This window comes from Phocoena sinus, chromosome X, assembly GCF_008692025.1.
Source record: "Phocoena sinus isolate mPhoSin1 chromosome X, mPhoSin1.pri, whole genome shotgun sequence".
Lineage (NCBI taxonomy): Eukaryota > Metazoa > Chordata > Mammalia > Artiodactyla > Phocoenidae > Phocoena > Phocoena sinus.
The window spans coordinates 4587987-4607299 of NC_045784.1; the positions used below are offsets into that span (position 1 = coordinate 4587987).

General features: G+C 44.8%; 1 protein-coding gene across 1 annotated transcript in view; it reads right to left on the minus strand.

The window, feature by feature from the left end:
* The window catches only part of PUDP (pseudouridine 5'-phosphatase), a 370323-nt gene that overhangs the window by 220156 nt on the left and 130854 nt on the right, over positions 1–19313 (minus strand). The gene's annotated exons all lie outside the window — the stretch shown is intronic.

Here is a 19313-nt window from a genome sequence, read left to right on the forward strand (position 1 = left end):
CAAGACCCCAAGCACAGTACTCTCCTTTAGACTTTCACATGATGCTGGCTTTCATGGCCAGCCTCTTCGAAGGAAAAGGAGGAAAATTAGAGCGTGCATGACTCCCTGCCCTCCACGCTTCTGTGACTCCCAGTCGCAGGGAAAACAAAGGAAGGGGTCCCAGATGGAGCAACACCCTTTCTTCTAGCACACAAAAGGACTAGTTTTACATTGACTCAGGAGAGAATGTGCATAAAAATTTATCCTTTGGATCTGCTAGCTATCTGCAGGCTTTAGGAAAGGGGAGTAAAGGACTGCATTTCTCCATCAGTGTTTGAATGAGGGTCCTGATGTTATGCCAATATCTTGGTCTTAGAACAAACCTCCTCGGAGGCTCTGAGATGATGAAGAAGCCAGAGGGTGGGGAAACTGGTCTTCCCACCCCAGGGTCACACTCCCGAGACCCACCCTGGTCTCCTTTGCTCCCTCCTCATTTCATGGGTGGAGGTGGCTGACATGCCATCTTTCATATTTTGGAGTGAAGCTTCTCAAACTTTAATGCACCCACAAACCCACCAGGGGTCTTCTTAAAATGACAGATTCTGCAGGTCTGGGGTGGGACCCGAGACTAGGTTTCCTACCAGCTTCCACGTAAACCAATGCTGCTGGTCCCAGACCACGCCCAAATGGGAAGGTGTCCAATAACGTAAGAGGAAAAAGTAATATTTTCTTGCCTATGAGAATTTTCCGTAGTTTCATATGTTCAATTCATGCCCTATTTCTGCATGTAGTCACTTTTTTATCCCAGAATGTAGACTGGGTGATTCCAACAGAATGAAATGTTCCTGAAATCAGTAAAACAATAAAGAATTAGATGTTCCAGGGCGTTGGAATCCATCAGTCTGGAAGCTGAGGAAACTGTCTAATTTCATGGAAACTGAAACAACTAGGCTGTCATCACGCCCTCTGAGGACACAGGACAAAAAGATGATTTAAGACCACAGTTATGATGCGCCAGCTTGGCGTTAGGAATGGAGGCACATAATACTGGCATTTCCTGGGTCAATCCTTTATCATTGCATCGAAGCAAAACACTGAGACATTAAGTCAACGTATAACACCAGGATATAACAGGAAAGTGTAAAACAAAAGCCATTCTTTCTATATATATGCATACATCAACAACCCAGCAGAAAGAGGTCCCTTCATCTGACTCACTCAACATAATGGACATTCAGAATTGTTCCGCTCGTCAATTTCCATGAGACCTCCACTCACACCAAACTATTTGGTGAATTTTTTTCTGCAGACTTTATCAAAGATACAATAAGGGATGTGGAGCGGGTTACAGTTCACACGTGTCACAGCTCATAATCCTCCAGAACTTTACTGCCTTGTGTGTCTTTTAAAGTTTGCTCTCTCCTGTCCACGCTCCTTGGATGATCTGCACCCTCTCAACGAAGCAAGGCCACCACACACAAATGCCCTAGCAAACTCCATGCTCCGCAAAACCAAAGGGTGCTGCTCCCCTTCCTGTGGCTATTTATCAACCACGAACTGTTTTTCTTGTGTGTACGTGTGACGGTTAAGGTTACGTGTCAACTTGACCGGGCCAAGGGATGCCCCGAGAGCTGGTAAAACATTACTTCTGAGTGTGTCTGTGAGGTTGTTCTGGAGGAGATTAAGCATTCGAGTGAGAAGACTGGGTAAAGAAGATCCACTATCACCAGTGTGGGTGGGCATCATCTAATCCACTGAGGGCCTGAACAGGACAAAAAGGCAGAGGAAGGGTAAATTCCCTCACCACCTCTTCCTGTGCTGGCATGTCCATCTTTCCCTGCCCTCAGATTTTGAAGCTCCTGGCTCTTGGGCCGTTGGGCTGTGGGACTTACACCAATAGCTTTCCAGATATCAGACCTTTGGCCTCAGGTTGAGAGTTAAACCACTGGCTGTTCTGGTTCTCGGGCCTGAACTACATCACCAGCTTTCCTGGTTCTCCAACTTGCAGACAGCAGATAGTAGGACTTCTCGGTCTCCTTGACAATGCGAGCCAATTCCTGTAACAAATCTCCTCTGACATCTAGCTATCTATATACCTTACTGGTTATGTTTCTTTGGAGAACCCTGGCTAATATGGTCGGTAAGGTCTCCTCTCCCACCCAAGTTGCTAATAGCTTGCAGGAGTCTCCCTACAAGAATCCTATAAAGCAAAACTTTCTTTCATGTATTTTTTGTTTACAGAAATTGCTTTCTGTTCCCCTTAGGGTAATGTCAAACTCCATGAATTAGTTGTCTACATACCAATGATCTGCAAACTTTAACAGTCTAACACAACGCATACTTATTACCTTACAATTTCTCTGGGACAGAGCTCTGGTCGTGGGGTAGCTAGATCTTCTGCTTCAGGGTCTTTCATGAGGCTGCAATCAAGGTGCTGGCCAGGGCTGGGATCTTATCTGAAGGCTCCAGTGGGGAAGGATCCACTTCTAAGCTCACTCACATGCTGTTGGGAGGATTTAGTTCCTCACGGGCTGCTGGCCAGAGTTAGACTTGCCATTTGGAACCTTGCCGTGTCTCAACACAGACACTTTTTTCCAAGAGAAAGAGTCTGCTGCAGGATGCAGTCCCAGTTTTATACCCTAATCACAAAAGTGATTTCGCATCCTTTGCCATATTTATTTGTCAGACATTATTCTGAGTGTTTCTGGGAGGATGTTTTTGGATGAGATTAACAGTTAAACAGGCAGACTGAGTGAAGCCGATTGCCCTCCCTAATGTGGGTGGGCCTCGTCTGATCAGGTGAAGGCCTGAATAGCTCCAAAAGGCTGACTTCCCCCCTGTAAGAAGGGAAGTCATGCCTAACTTCAATCATACCTTCTGTATTAACACTCACTAAAAATGCCAGGACATTCCGGTTGCCCTTGATTTACTAGAGAAGAAAAGGTTTGAAGCACCAGTAACTGGGAAGTATTTGGATTCCCTGTGGGAGACGATACATCTCAAAACAGAAACCTGAACATAATTACACTCTTAGTGAGTATGATATACAGGAGGTATGGCTGGAGTCATCCTGGAATAATATTGCTAGATTGGGGTTTTATTCACGCACCCGGTGGCCTCATCTCTTCTTCTGTTGGGTGTGGCCATGGAAATGCCCATTGTTGAGAACTTAGAATCTCAAGGGGAGTAGAGTGGTGTGCTCAGCAGTACAGTTATTTGTACAGCCCCCGCTGAATTAGGAACAATTTTGCTTTCCTGAATACTTTCCTCCTTGGCTTGTATTTTTAAGTCAATGTTTTGTTTTGGAATGATTTTAGATTTACGGAAAAGTTGTAAAGATAGCACGGAGATTTCCCATACATCCTTCACCCATTTACCCTATGGTTAACATTTCACATAACGATGGCACGCTGGTCAAACCAGGAAACCGACCATAGGACATCACTGTTCACTGTACTTCAGACTTTACGAGGACTTTCCCAGTTTTTTCCAACAGTGATGTGTTTCTGTTCGAGGACACTACAGTGCATTTTGTTATCGTGCCTTAGTCTCCTTTGCACTGTGACAGTGTCTCAGAGTTTCCTTGTTCTTCATGATCTTGACAGATATTTTTTAGAATGTCCCTCAATCCGAGCGTGTCTGATGCTCTTCTGAATATTAAACAGGAGCTATGGGTTTTGGGGAATAAATCCTCAGAGTTGAGGCACCCCTTCCCATTGCATCATATCATGATTTCCACATGACTCACCAGGGACGACATAAACCATGATCAGCTGGTAAAGATAATTAGTGTCTGTCGAGTTTCTCCACTGTTAATCACTCCATGTTTAGTGCAATCACGGGATTTTTAAAAAATGCATTCGTTTTCAAAATGCCTAAAGTCATGGCTATTTCTTACTTCTATGGAGTTTCTTTTTTCTATTTTCAATTTATTTCTAATTCAATTTCATCTTTGTTGTTTCCTTTCAGAAAAAAAAAAAGTTCTTAAACACCATATTCCTCATAGAATTCTGCTGAAACCTGGAGGCTATTCTTGGTTGGGATGAAAGGAGATCTGTCTTCTGAGCATCTCTAAGGTATGATGGAATGCCATAAATATTTCATATACGTTTCCTACTTACATTTCACAAGAGCCCTCTACATTAAATATTAACAGACATTTTTTTTCAAATGAAGGAACCAATTTTCCCAAGGCCCCAATTAAAGACAGAAAGTAATAAAACGGGTAGGAGAGAACCCAAATGCTTAAGCCAGAAGGTTTACGATCACCCACAAGCTGTTCAAATTTGACTCTTGCCCTTGTACTACATAGACTGCTCGCCCCCCCAAAAAAGAACAGGTCTATGCCCTACAGCATAAGCATTTCCTAAACATGAGTGCCTTGAATATTTGCTCCTGCAGACCCCATGCTCCAAGTGGTCTCCCCAGATACCACTTGTCCTGCAAGCTTAGCTGAAGCCCACCTCCTCCGGTGAGCTCTCCCTGACTATGACACCCACAACAAAGTTTCCTCCTTGTGCTCAGTGTGCCCCCTCTAGCACTCAGTGGCCCTGGATGACATCTGCCCTCCCCTGCTGCCAGCTTGTCAAACGGGGTCAGCTAACCCTGCACCATGCCTTGGGCAGGATACGAGTGCCAGCCCTGACGAGCAGTGCCTGTGTGCTAACAACCTCCTGGGAGAGCCCTCCAGCTTCCTGGCTGGAGCCCAGCATTGCACCCTGCTCAGCACACCCCAGCTCCTGGCTCAGCACACCCCAGCTCCCCTCCTGGGGCCTCCCCTTGCATTTGCCTATGTGCTCATGAAAAAGTTCGCCATCTGCAAAGTTAGAGGGGGCTTTCTTCAAGACTGCCATCACGTCTGATGCCAACCGCAAGCCCTGGTGGGTGCATGTCCCAACATCACTATCAGTTCAATAATTCGCAAGAAGGACTCACAGGACTCAAGGAAGCTGTTGTGCTCATGGTTATGGCTGACTACCAGCTAAGTGATACAGATGGAAGTCAGCCAAGAGGAAAGGCTTATAGGGAAGTGTCCAGGAATGCTGCAAACATGGTCCATCCAGAGTCACAGATGGGTTACATTCCCAGCCAACACGTATGGAGGACTGCCAACCAGGAAAGCCCACCTCAGACTGTGTCCAACTTTTAACTGTGGCTCCATCCCATAAGAGTGATTGACGGACCCCATGACTGAGCTCACAGTCCAGCCACTCAGGATGTCAGGCTGATACTTACAACAAAGGCTCCCGCACTATGTCACGTGGTTAGGTGTTCTGGCATGGCTGGTCCCCCCTACCCTAAATCAGTTACACTATCCAGTGACCCAAGCCCCCCAAGCAGGCAAAGACGCCCTGTCAGGCAGGACATTCCAAGGGCTTAGAGCTCACCTCCCAGGAGCTGAGGGGCAAAGGCCAGATCTGTTTCTGACCAAGATTAAATTCTTGACTACACAGTCTTGGAGACCTTCATCCTCCTTTTTGACTTTTAGCTCTGCAAGCGTTTCTCACCATAACCAGAATATGTGGGCACACATACACCCAAATGTTGACAAGGATGTTTCCCCTGCCATGCTGGGATCGTAAGGAATTTTTTTAGTTTCTCATTTATACTTTTCTACTACATCCATATTCTCTTCAAGAATGGTTGCTTCTATCATTAGGTTTGAAAACGAATTTTAATGAGGCTTTGTTCCACATGTTGCTCACCCAATTTGCTCACTATGTGCTCCATGATTTATCCCATCAGTGAGTCATTTATATAAAATAATATTTTCAGGGATGTATGCTTTTTTCCTTCCCTGAATGATGTGGAAAATAACTAAACAAAGATATGTTAAGGATAATCTAAAGTCTCCTCATTAATTAGAACAATGTATGTTTTAAAGTACAATCCCGTATACGGAAAACAGTAGAGGTTTCTCAAAAAACTAAAAATAGAACTATTATATGACCCAGTAATGCCACTCAGGGGTATTTATCTGAAAATAAATGAGTAAATGAATAAACGAATGAAAAATGGAATCACTAACTTGAAAAAAAAAACCATGTACACCAATGTTCATAGCGCACTATTTATAGTAACAATGAACTGGAAGCAACTTAAATGTCCATCACAGATGAATGGATAAAGAAGATGTGTTATACACACACAATGGAATACTACCCAGCCATATAAAGGAACAAAATTCTGCCATTTGCAGCAACATGGATAGATTTGGAGGGCATTATGCTAAGTGACGTAAGTCAGACAGAGATAGAGAAATACCATATGATATCACTTATATGGGGAATCTAAAAAATACAACAAACTAGTGAGTATAACAACAACAACAAAAGCAGACTCACAAATATAGAGAACAAAACTAGTGATTACCAATGGGGAGAGGGAAGGGGGGGCAAAATAGCAGAAGGGAATTAAGAGGTACAAACTACTATGTATAAAATAATAAGCAACAAAAATATATTATGCAACACAGAAATCTCTTTTTTTTTTTTTTTTGCAGTATGTGGGCCTCTCACTGCTGTGGCCTCTCCTGTTGCGGAGCACAGGCTTTGGACGCGCAGGCCCTGTAGCCATAGCTCATGGGCACAGCCGCTCCGCGGCATGTGGGATCGTCCTGGACCGGGGCACGAACCTGTGTCCCCTGCATCGGCAGGCGGACTCTCAACCACTGCGCCACCAGGGAAGCCCAACACAGAAATCTCTTGCATTCCTATATACTAATGATGAAAAATCTGAAAGAGAAATTAAGGAAACACTCCCATTTACCACTGCAACAACAAAAAAAAAAATACCTAGGAATAAACCTAACTAAGGAGACAAAAGACCTGTATGCAGAAAACTATAAGACACTGATGAAAGAAATTAAAGACGATACAAACAGATGGAGAGATAAACCATGTTCTTGGGTTGGAAGAATCAACATTGTGAAAATGACTATACGACCCAAAGCAATCTACAGATTCAATGCAATCCCTATCAAACTACCAATGGCATTTTTTCACAGAACTGAAACAAAAAATTTCACAATTTGTATGGAAACACAAAAGACCCCGAATAGCCAAAGCAATCTTGAGGAAGAAAAATGGGGCTGGAGGAATCAGGCTCCCTGACTTCAGACCATACTACAAAGCTACAGTAATCAAGAGAGTATGGTACTGGCACAAAAACAGAAGTATAGATCAATGGAACAGGATAGAAAGCCCAGAGATAAACCCACGCATATATGGTCACCTTACCTTTGATAAAGGAGGCAAGAATATACAAGGGGGAAAAGACAGTCTCTTCAATAAGTCGTGCTGAGAAAACTGGACCGCTACATGTAAAGGAATGAAATTAGAACACTCCCTAACACCATACACAAAAATAAACTCAAAATGGATTAAAGACCTAAATGGAAGGCCAGACACTGTCAAACTCTTAGAGGAAAACATAGGGAGAACACTCTATGACATAAATCATAGCAAGATCCTTTTTGACCCACCTCTTAGAGAAATGGAAATAAAAACAAAAGTAAACAAATGGGACCTAATGAAACTTAAAAGCTTTTGCACAGCAAAGGAAACCATAATCAAGACGAAAAGACAACCCTCAGAATGGGAGAAAATATTTGCAAATGAAGCAACTGACGAAGGAATCTCCAAAATATACAAGCAGCTCATGCAGCTCAAGAGCAAAAAAACAAACAACCCAATCCAAAATGGGCAGAAGATCTGAATAGACATTTCTCCAAAGAAGATATACAGATTGCCAACAAACACGTGAAAGGATGCTCAACATCATTAATCATTAGAGGAATGCAAATCAAAACTACAATGAGAAAAAAAAAAAAAAAAAAAAAACTACAATGAGGTATCACCTCACACTGGTCAGAATGGCCATCATCAAAAAATCTACAAACAGTAAATGCTGGAGAGGGTGTGGAGAAAAGGGGTGGGAAAAGAGGTGCACTGTTGGTGGCAATGTAAACTGATAAGCCACTATGGAGAACAGTATGGAGGTTCCTTACAAAACTAAAAATAGAACTACCATATGGCCCAGCAATCCCACTACTGGGCATATACCCTGAGAAAACCATAATTGAAAAAGAGTAATGTACTACAATGTTCATTGCAGGTCTATTTACAATAGCCAAGACATGGAAGCAACCTAAGTGTCCATCAACAGATGAATGGATAAAGAAGATGTGGCACATATATACAATGGAATATTACTCAGCTGTAAAAAGAAACAAAATTGAGTTATTTGTAGTGAGGTGGTGGGACCTAGAGTCTGTCATACAGAGTGAAGTAAGTCAGAAAGAGAAAAACAAATAGCGTATGCTAATACATACATACTGAATCTAAAAAAAATGGTTCTGAAGAACCTAGGGGCAGGACAGGAATAAAGACGCAGACCTAGTAGAGAATGGCCTTGAGGACACGGGGAGGGGGAAGGGTAAGCTGAGACGAAGCGAGAGAGTGGCATGGACATATATACACTACCAAATGTAAAACAGATAGCTAGTGGGAAGCAGCCGCATAGCACAGGGAGATCAGTTTGGTGCTCTGTGACCACCTAGAGGGGTGGGATAGGGAGGGTGGGACGGAGATGCAAGAGGGAAGAGATATGGGAACATATGTATATGTATAGCTGATTCACTTTGTTATAAAGCAGAAACTAACACACCATTGTAAAGCAATTATCCTCCAATAGAGATGTTAAAAAAGAAAATAAAAAAGAGAGAGACATGGAATGAACAATCATTCAAACATACCAGGTGGGCTTTGAGAATTGATTTCAACATATGTTGAAGCTCTTATAAAGAAACAAGTCAATTAATGCTACTTAATCTATTTCTCAATTTTAGTACCTGGTGATGCTGAGGTAGCATCAGAAATTCCTACTTCTACATTTTAATATGATTTTCAATAATTATATTTTAAGATACCGATGCCATCATCATTACATGGTGTGTGCGGCAAAAAAATAGCTCAATAAATGTTTGTTAAATAAGTGTAGTAAACAAATAAATGATCTATGAGTAAATATATATATATATATATTGTTCAACAGAGGGAATATAGCCAAAAACTTTTAAGTATAAATGGAATATAATCTTTAAAAATTGTGAATCACTATGTTGTACACCTGAAACATATAATATTGTACATCAACTCTACCTCAATAAAAAAATAATAAAGGACGATAACGTAAATGTACACAGGTAAACCACATAAGCATTTACAAGGTGCACAAATATACATATATATGTAAAAATAATTAGACATAGCTGTAGACTTAGAAGCATTCTGTGGATTGTGTCACGTGTAAACATGTAAGACTCCTCAGCCAGCGTGGGAATGGGAGTACTCTCCTTCCTGTCTTGCCTAAAGTTCCTTTCTGCCCACTCCATGCTGTCACTTCTTGGTACAGGATGCATTCTCAAGTGGGGACAAGAACACCCCTAAGGGGCAGAGATTGGTTCTTACTATTTTTATGTATAAAGCACAGACAGGCATGCAGCACGTGAACAGATACACAGTGTAACCGTGGTGTTAAAATTTCACGGGAGGGAAAGGGTACCATTAGAAAAGAAAACGTCTGAGAACTGGAAGCAACTCCTCCGTGCAGTCCTCCCGGATGCATTGGTCCTCAGTCTGGACTCCTGACTTGGCCCTCCCACTTCCTGAATTGGTTCAGGCATACCCACAATGCACTGCAAAGTGGAATCGAGACTGTCCGCGTGGTGGTTATCTCCCCTCCAGCGGGACGTCCACCAAAGCGTCCTTCGAGTCATCTCTACATTTGCAAGAAGACAGCCCTGCCTCTCTTACAGGGTAGGGGCTAAATAACCGTTTCATGACTAAATGAACAAACCAGCTCAGAAACAAAGGTTAAGGATAAAAACAAGTCACAAGGGGCACCGCCCCTACCTCCGTGCCTGTCCGGATGCCTGAGAGCAATACAGTGTTTGGTAGAAGCATTCTTCATGCTAAAAAGAATAAACATGCCCCTCGTAAATAATACAACAAGCAACTGCTTTTACACAGTGAAAACCTACTTTCAAGGAGTCTGAAACATGCTAAGAATTAATAAAACATTTTAAAATGTACTCTGTAATTTGAGTACAAAAAGGAAAATCGATTAATGATTCTGAAAGAGAGAACAAGTGGAGACAATTATTATAATTTTGCATCTATTGAGAACCTCTAACAGTCTCGATGCTGTCAGGCTCACAAAATCCATTCCCCAGGCTAGGGAGGTGTAATTTTTAACCACCGGTAGAGATGTCGCTTGCCATTGTTGGACCACTGTTTTAATTTGGCAGGGTCTGCCGCTGAGAGATTGAAAATAAAGTCAAATAAAATAGCACATACATTCTCATTAAGTTGCCTAATTCCATAAAATGTGTTTGATTGAAATCCTATAGCCCCGTGTTGGAGTCTAGAAGAGCCTTCACACACAATAAACTCCAGGCACTCACAATCGTAGGTATTAATGTCCCGTAGTTCTGTCTCATTTTCAATCAATCCTTCCCTTTGGGCCGCAGACAATTTGATAAAGTCCAGTGTTTGGATTAGATTCTATTATTTCTGCGACATGAACCTTTCTGCTACACAATGCAGTCACTTTGGAAAGTTCTTCTTTAGTTAAATGTGTCCCAGAGTGTACATCTAAGTGAGGACAGTCGTTCAAAGATGCAAACTTCTACGCCATGAATTTCTGCCAGTGGTAAAGTTTCCTTCAGTTTTGCCATGGCCATTGCAAAGGGCTGTCTTGGTTTTAGTTTCTCCTTTTTCTAGTTCCATACAAGGTTGATATTTAGAGTGTTTCAAGTTTGCTTTATATGGTTATTGTTGGTCTCATTCTATGTTTTCTGAAAACTCCATCCCTAGTCCAACTCCATGTAAATAGTTTCGTCTCTGACTGATAGGCAAGGATGTCTCACCTCTGTCTTAATTCTTCATTCTGAGAATAAATGTTTGCACACCGATTGAGTTAGGAAGCATTTGACGTGCATTAAGCTACCCCCGGCAGGACAGACAGAAGACGTGGGTGCTGTGATCATCCCCAATTGACAGACCAGAGCTGGTGCTTCCGAGGAGGTTGAGCTGCAGGTACAGGCAGAGCGGTTGTGGCCAGCTCAGACGTGGTCACTGCCTCCTGCAATGGAGGGCATGTGCCGCAGGGCAGCGGAGCCTCTGTTCCACACGGTCACTCGGGGATCCAAGTAGTCACACTCCCTGCGGCTTCAAGGCACAGCCCGCAGGGTCCCCAAGGGCGTCAGTGCTGCCACCGGCTGGGAGGTACAGGAGGGAATTCTCCTGTTGGGTCTGGCACCCTTCACTTCTGCTCAGCTCGGCTTCTGCCTGGGAGGACGGGGTCACACGGGCACACTCCCTGCCAAGGAGGCTGGAAATGGGTGTACAGGACCGAACCGAGGCATCGTGGAGGACTGACTATCGATGCTGATTGTCTGCCACTGCCTGAATGCCCTTGGATAGATTTAACTGGAATGGATTTAACTAAATGGGTCAAACGGACCATTTCCTCATTGCAAACATTTCTTTTTTCTTTTCTTTTTTTTGTGGCCACACAGCATGCAGGATCTTAGTTCCCCGACCAGGGATGGAACCTGGGACCTGGCAGTGAAAGCGCTGAGTCCTAACCACTGGGACGCCGGGGAATTCCTGCAAGCATTTCTTGAGAGAGGACAGGGCCGTCGCCGCGTTCAGGCCAATACTCTACCTGCCAGTGTTTGCTTTCCTCCAGCACCATCAGGCTCTTTGTCTCTTGAGAACAGGAGTGATCCCAAAGGGGTGAGCTGTTCCATGAGAGGCTACGGTATAGGGCACGTGGACAGAATGAGCCACGTCAAGGGTGTACGGAGTTGGGGGAGAGGATGTTCATTTGCTTTTGCACAGGGTTCCCAGCACCAGAATCCTGGCGGCACTGCACCAGCCTAGGGACCCACGCCTTGCAGTTACTTGGAAGTAGGTACCTACTGGGCCCCACCCAGTAAGAGTGGCGGCCCCTGTAGGTCATGAGAGACATTTAGAAGCGAGATAACCATCTGTCCACACACACATTCCCACACGAATGTTCACAGCAGCGTGACTCACGACAGCCCAAACACAGAAACTAACCGAGTTCCATCATCTCATGAATGAATGAACAGGACGTGCTCCATCCCTACAAGGCAGGGGCACTATCTGATCACAAAAAGGAATGAAGTTGCGACACCAGCTGCAACGGGGATGAGCCTCAGAAACAGGAAGCCGAGTGGAAAAAGTCAGGCACTGAAGGCCACAGACTGTAGGAAACGCCCAGCAGTGGCAAATCCAGAGACACGGAGAGGAGACTGGCTATGCGCCAGGGGTGGGAGTGAGTGCTGTTGGGGACCGGGTTGCTCTGGGGGAGAATGAAAACGTCCTAAAATCGACTGTGGTGATGGATGCACAGCTCTGTGAATTTGCTCAAAACTACTGAGTCGTAGAGTTTACGTGCGTGAACTGCATGCTGTGGGGATTACATGCCAATGAAGCTGTTATAAAGACAAGCAATGAAGTGCCTGACGGGGGCGTGCTGTGAGCTTGTCCCAGTGGGGCGCTTCTTCCTGGAGACTCCTGGATGCCCTGGGATTCCCACAGCAGCCTCCACCGGCAAAGTAGCCGTCTCCTGACCGTGACACAATGGCATTCCCCGAGACAGGATTACACACAACATTCCCCTGTACATCCTCAGCTGCTTCCTTCACATGCCAAGTGCACAGATCCAGCACACCCAAGGGGCTGAGAATTTCTATCGATGTTCCCACCAAGATCCCTACCCAGGGTTCACCCAAGACAGTGCTTGTTTTAGAGAGCAAAACCTTTTATTTGTTTATTTTTGCTTCTGCTGAGGTTTAGTACCTTTTTTTGTTGGTGGTGAAGTATAGTTGATTTACAACCTTGTGTTAGTTTCAGGTGTACAGCACAGTGATTCACTTATACATATCTGTATCTGTATAGATATAGATATTCTTTTTCATATTCTTTTCCATTATGGTTTATCTCAAAATACTGAATATAGTTCCCGGTGCTATATAGTAGGACCTTGTTGTTTATCCATTCTCTATATAAGAGTCTGCATCTGTTAACCCCAAACTCTCAATCTATCCCTCCCCTTCCCCCTCCCCCTTGGCAACCATAAGCCTCTTCTCTACATCTGTGAGCCTGTTTCTGTTTCATAGATAAGTTCATTTGTGTCATATTTTAGATTCCACATATAAGTGACATCACATGGTATTTGTCTTTCTCTTTCTGACTCACTTCACTTAGTATGATAACCTTACTCTAGGTCCATCCATGTTGCTGTAAGTGGCATTATTTCATTCCTTTTTTATGGCTGAGTGGTATTCCACTGTGTGTGTGTGTATCACATCTTCTTCATCCAGTCATCTGTCGATGGACACTCAGGTTGTTTCCATGTACCCAAGACAATGTTGAACTTTACCCAAACCCTGTGCTCCTGGGAAACAGGGGAGGTTAAGGAATTGCTCCATCCTCTGTGTCCTGGAAAACTGCTGACTGCAAAGAACCTTCCTTCCCCACCTGAGTTAGACAGAACTCACAGATGTTCCCTTTGGGCACCCAGGACAAGGCCCGACACAGACCCTCCAGATTCCCATCCTCTGTCTCATAAATGATGTCCTGAGTGGCTTGTCCCCACAGATGAACTGGAACGAAATGCTTGTGAACCAAACTTGGGTTCAGCCTCTCCCTTTGCCCCCCAGGACCTTGAACTTTGGCCCACCCTCAGTCTGAGCCAGCAGCCTCTCACCCCAGCACAGGGTGCTCTTAGGAAAATATTCTCTGGTCTACATTGGATCATGCCACCCTTTCACCCCACTTCCCTTTGCCTAGTTCCTTCTAGACTACAGGTCAAGGGAATCAACTTTGCTCCTCCTATAAAAAAAGAGGATCCCCTTTTGCTAACTGTTGCTTGCTGACCTTATAGATAGAATGTTGCCCCAAATGCAATAGCCCCGCTGCCCCTAATGCCACAGTCTCTTTCCCTCCTTCCAAGAACTCTTTTTGAATAAAAGTCTCTCCTTACTAAGTCCGGATGTGTTTCCTTTTTTTCTTCTGACAAGCACAACCCGTGTGGGACTTTTAGGGTTAAATTCACAAAGGGTTCCTCCCAACGTCATTGCAAGTTCCGACCCTGGCGTGCTTTTTCTCAACCCTGATGGAATCGATCTGTCAATATGTCTCCTTGCTTCATCTGCCGGCATCCCGTCAACCTTTCTGTTTTCTTTTAACGAGCTGAATGAGCCCCCGATAAACAGATTCTCAAAACATAGTAATGCTTGCACAAGTTGTTTAACGTGGAGCTTTTGGAAGAAGGCAAGGGTGCTTTCTGGTAGCGACGGGGCTGACAGCGTGTAATGAGCACTGTGGCCACCTGTAACCACAGCGGATCACAGAGGACACATCCTGGGCTCTCGCATCCCCGCTGAGCAGGGCGTGTAGGGAACCATGTTCTCTCGGAGTTGGATTCTTCTCTTGGGCCTTTCTTCTCCTTCACCAGCTGATCTGTGCCCAGAACTCCTCCTTGTTGGCTGAGTTACTTTTTATTTGGCACTGTCTTGAAACAGTGAGCGTCTATCAGTGCATTTGTAGCCAGTGACACCCTGGCCACTGCTGAGAGATGTAGCAGGAATCTGTTTCATCACACGGACCGCTGGAAGGGGGAGACGGGGTGGCTGGGAGGTGAGGACGAATTCCTTGGGCAGGGCACAGCCCCTCCCTGCTCAGAGCTGGAGGTGAGGAGTGATTTTCCACCACACAGGGGCGAGGAGGGGCCAGGAGCCCCCGTATGGTGCGTGGAAATGTTCCCTCAGGGAAGTCATCTGGGCTGTTGGTTTTGATCCCTTCACGCTGGACATTTTGTGGGCTGTTCTGAAGAAAGAAACAGGTTCTACAGCCATCACTTCAGTCTCCTGGAAGCTGATTCCATGCATGAGGGAGGAATGGAGTACTTGGTGATGGTTGGCCAGGTTCTTCATCCGTCCTATTTTCCTCCGAAGAAAACGCAATTGTTCCCACCATGCAGGGATACATGACTGGCATTAGCACGCCTGCTCTGGTACTCTGCCGAGAACTGTGCTCCAGGACGTGGACGGGGGACCTACATCTATATTACAGGCAACGGACAGCTTTATTGACTAGGCAGGTGCTTTCAGATAAAGTCTTTTGCATAACATAAAGAGCAAGTTACTCTTTTCACATGACAGTAATACTCTTAGTCAAAACCTCTTTCAATTGAAATGGCATTAGCATATATCTTATTTTCTGGAAAATGTATTGGAAACTGCATGAGAAAGGCACATTCTATATGTTTTCTGGAGAACTAAGATATTGGATAAAGAGGAAAACCAACTTGTTATGCAAAGACCTGATTCCCCACTTTGGGGGATTCAATGACTCAATTGAAGAAATGGGTCTGGGGCTCCTCTGTGTTTAGAATGAGGCACTGTTCAAGTAGCCCGGGATACAATGTTGAATAAGACATGGTCCCATCCCCCAAGACATTTCTAACCCGCTTTTACAAACATTCCAGTCAAGAATTCCCAACTGCCATGCAACTTTTTGTTTTTGTTTTTGTTTTCCCTCATAATACCATGCAATTTTAGGGCCTGGATCTGAAAACACTGACAAGAAACAATGAAAAGAAAACAGTGACATCTACTTGGACCCAGACAGTAGTCCAAAGAATCATAAGCTAAATAACTTTGTCCTCTGTGTGACGTTTTCTTGATTATTTAAAAAACCAGGAGTCGATGCATGTTTTCTGCACTAAATGGTCACGACCCAAGACTCTCTTCTTTGATTTAAGGCTCTTTGGGGTCACTGAAGTGTCATTTGGAAAACTGCTTCCTGACGCATAATGTTATGGTAATGACACCCTAAAGCCCGTGTAAGGGCTCTGCCAAGAGAGCTATCGATTTATCTCCTTCCCAGTATTGTTTTAAAACAAGAGGCAGCTGGGGGTCAAGAGAGAGACTCTGGGTTATAAGAGGCTTAATGCAACCCTAGGAATTTTTTTGTTTGTTTTACACACTTGAGGGGAGAAAGGTTGTTCATAAATAATCATTTACAGAAACAATTCGAGAGATGCAGAAAAGACACATTTGTCTTCCATCTGAGCCTAGGATTATACCCTATGTAACAATGTAGGTGAGGGAAAGAGTAGAAAGTGCTGGAGTATCGGGGTTATAGCGAGAATCCAAGAGACCTGGATCAAAGCCCAGCTGTGCCACTCACTGATTATATCCATTTGGGTTATAAATTGGAATTTTTCAACTTAGTCACCTCACATAAAGCAAAATTACCTGCCTCAAAGATAGCTGTGAGGATTCAATATAATATCGCATGCAAAGGCCAAGGAACAAAGCCTGGTACATAGTATAAACTCAGTAAACTGTAGAGATCATTGCTACTGTTACCGTTGTATAGGAGTTCGACACAAAGTATTTACGCATGAGGTGCTGGGTAAGGTGCTTGCTCTCTGTACTTGAGATGGCGTGGGTGGTGTGGGTGGTGTGATGTGATCATTAATTTTATGTATCAATTGACTAGGCTATGGGGCCCAGTCATTTAAATGTTAGTCCACATGTGGTTTTTTTTAGATGTGACTACATTGAAATTAGCAGACTCTGAGTAAAGCAGATTACCCTCCCATAATGTGGTTGGACAGGGGATGGTGGGATGGTGGGTGGGTCGTATCTAATCAGGCGAGGGCCTTAAAAGCAAAGATGAAAATTTCCCAAAGAAGAAGCAATTCCCTCTCAAGGCTGCCACATAGAATCTCTGCCTGAATTTCCAGCTTTCCGGCCCACCCTGCAGATACCAGACCTGCCAGCTGCCACCATCACATGAGCCAACTCCTTAAAATAAACCTCCTGATGGATACATAGATACAAATGGATACATAGATACAAGTACATCTATCCATAGTTACAGATGTAACTACAGATAGGTATCGCTGTCCCTACTACCTATCGATAGCTACATCTACACCTATCTATCTACAGAGACAAAGATGCAGCTAGCTAGATAGATAGATGAATACAACAGATCTTCATCTATACAATAGCTAATTGTAATTCTATTGAATCTGTCCATCTATCTATCTATCTGTCTCTCTATCAAAATCTGCCTCCATCTCTCTCTCTATAGCAATAGACAGATTTAGCTATAGCTAGATAGACACAAATTCCCTGATCTCTACATCTGTATCTATAGAGATCCTCTTGGCTCTGTTTCTCTGGAGAACTTGACTAATTCAGGCTGGGAGACTGACAAGTAAATAGACAATGTGAATGCTCTGTGGTAGGTCTCAGCACAGCACAAGGTGCTATGGGAATGTACAGAACAAGATTGCTCTTTTTGAAGCCCGGATTGAATAAGCTGCCCGAGAAGACAGTTGAAAACGAGAACAACCTTTAGTGGGTGGACACGAGGGTCGGAACCCCCAAGGACACAGATGAGGGACAACTAGAGGATTAAGAAGATAAAACAGTGTGATGTGAAGAGGGCATGGAAGCCCAGGGGGAGAGCTCTCCGAAGGGCAGTTTTCTTCCTATGGGAATACCACAGGGGGTGTAAGTTAGAGACTGGGAGGTTTGCATCTGGGATTTCAGGAGGGTCTTGGCACTGCATGAAACTTAGATGCAAGGCATGGCCATGGAGGTGGCTGGAGGGGAATGATGAAGATCCTGTGGGTGAGAAGGGCAAGAGCTCAGTGAGTGCCGTTCCCCGGAGGTGCTCAGGGCAAAGATAAGCGGCCACCCAGCGGGGAGCAGTGCAGGGTAGCGGCAGCCTCAGGGAAGGGCGGATGGTGGAAGAGACGGCGGGTGAACAGGCTGAGAGAGTGGAGGTCCTCAGTGTAAAGGTAAATGTCCTGGAGATGGGAGAGCAGCGAAAGGCTGGGTCAGGAGCCAGGGCGGAGGGGCCGGAGCTCAGGAGACACAGGCGGGCGCAATGACCAGATGGGCCCAGCTGTCCGGGGCTTCTCAGGAAGTCCTGGTCCACTGGTCTCAGCCTCAGATGCATGCTGGAACCACCCGGGGAGCTTTTCAGATATTGCTGCCAGGGCCCCACCCCAAAAATGCTCTTGTTGCTAGCCTGTCTCCCTCCTTGATGATTTATGTGCCAAGACTATCTTTCATCATCACCACAATTGTGCCCACGCATCCCCGCACTGGCTAACGCTGTTGACTCACTCCCAGGATCTACTGAGACCAGCAGCTCCACGAGTACATTGCCCTGTACACTGACTACGCTTCTTCAACCCCCGGCAGGGCTCCAACAGACAGCCTGGTCCCCAAAGCATCTGTGAAAAAACCCCTCCATGTGGACGTGGAGGGTGTGGACGCCTCCAAAATCACAGAAAGGTGAGATACCCGATTACCAACCAGCCAGCCACCCACAGAAACTCCCCTGAAGGCACTTGCTCTTGAGGTGGACATGGGCGTTGCACCTCATTTGTCCACAGATGGCCTGTGGACACCTCCCTCCTCGTGGAAGGGCAGTAGAAACTTCAGCATCAAGCCTTCAGAACGTAGATGCCAAAGTGTAAAGTGCAATTATCTAAGAAGAGAGGGCTTGGTGCAAAACATCGATCCGCCTCCCCCAAGCCCACAGGGGTCACCGTCTCTCGGCAGCTGTATCAAGGGTGACTCTATCATGGTGAGAAACCAAGGGGGTATGAAAGAATGTCCCCACGGGAGGGAGGCCCATTCTAGGAACAAAGGCAGATCTCCCAGCTCTTTGGAACAGATATCTTTGCAAAAGCTAATTAGCCTCTAAACCCTACTCACAACTAAGGCACACAATCTATTGCATCTGATAACATGAAAGGTATAATCATACTTTCCAAGCACAGAGTACTCTCACCTGTTTAAGCAAATCTGAACGGAAAAAAATTGTATCGTTTTACAAGTTTTTTACTAAACACCCGTAGCTCTAGACAACAGATTTTGACTTAAGTCAGAGATGAGCTCCGTTCATCCAACGTTTAGCCATATTGTCAAATCAGGTTTCGGAAGGTATGCTGCTATTTACAGCTAAAGGTGGATACAGCACTTACTTAGTGTTGTGGAACTCTGCAGAATGCAAGAAGGGACCTGCAAAGGGCCTCTTAAAATAAATATGTCCTTTTTGGCAGAAAATATCATTGTAGGGTCCCCCATGGGTAGGGGAGTGGGCAGTGCACAGAAGATGGGCTGACACTGCATTTGAGAGTGGAAAGAATACATCCAGCATGCAGAGTAGACTGGGCTTCTCCTACTGGGCCATACGTGCTGG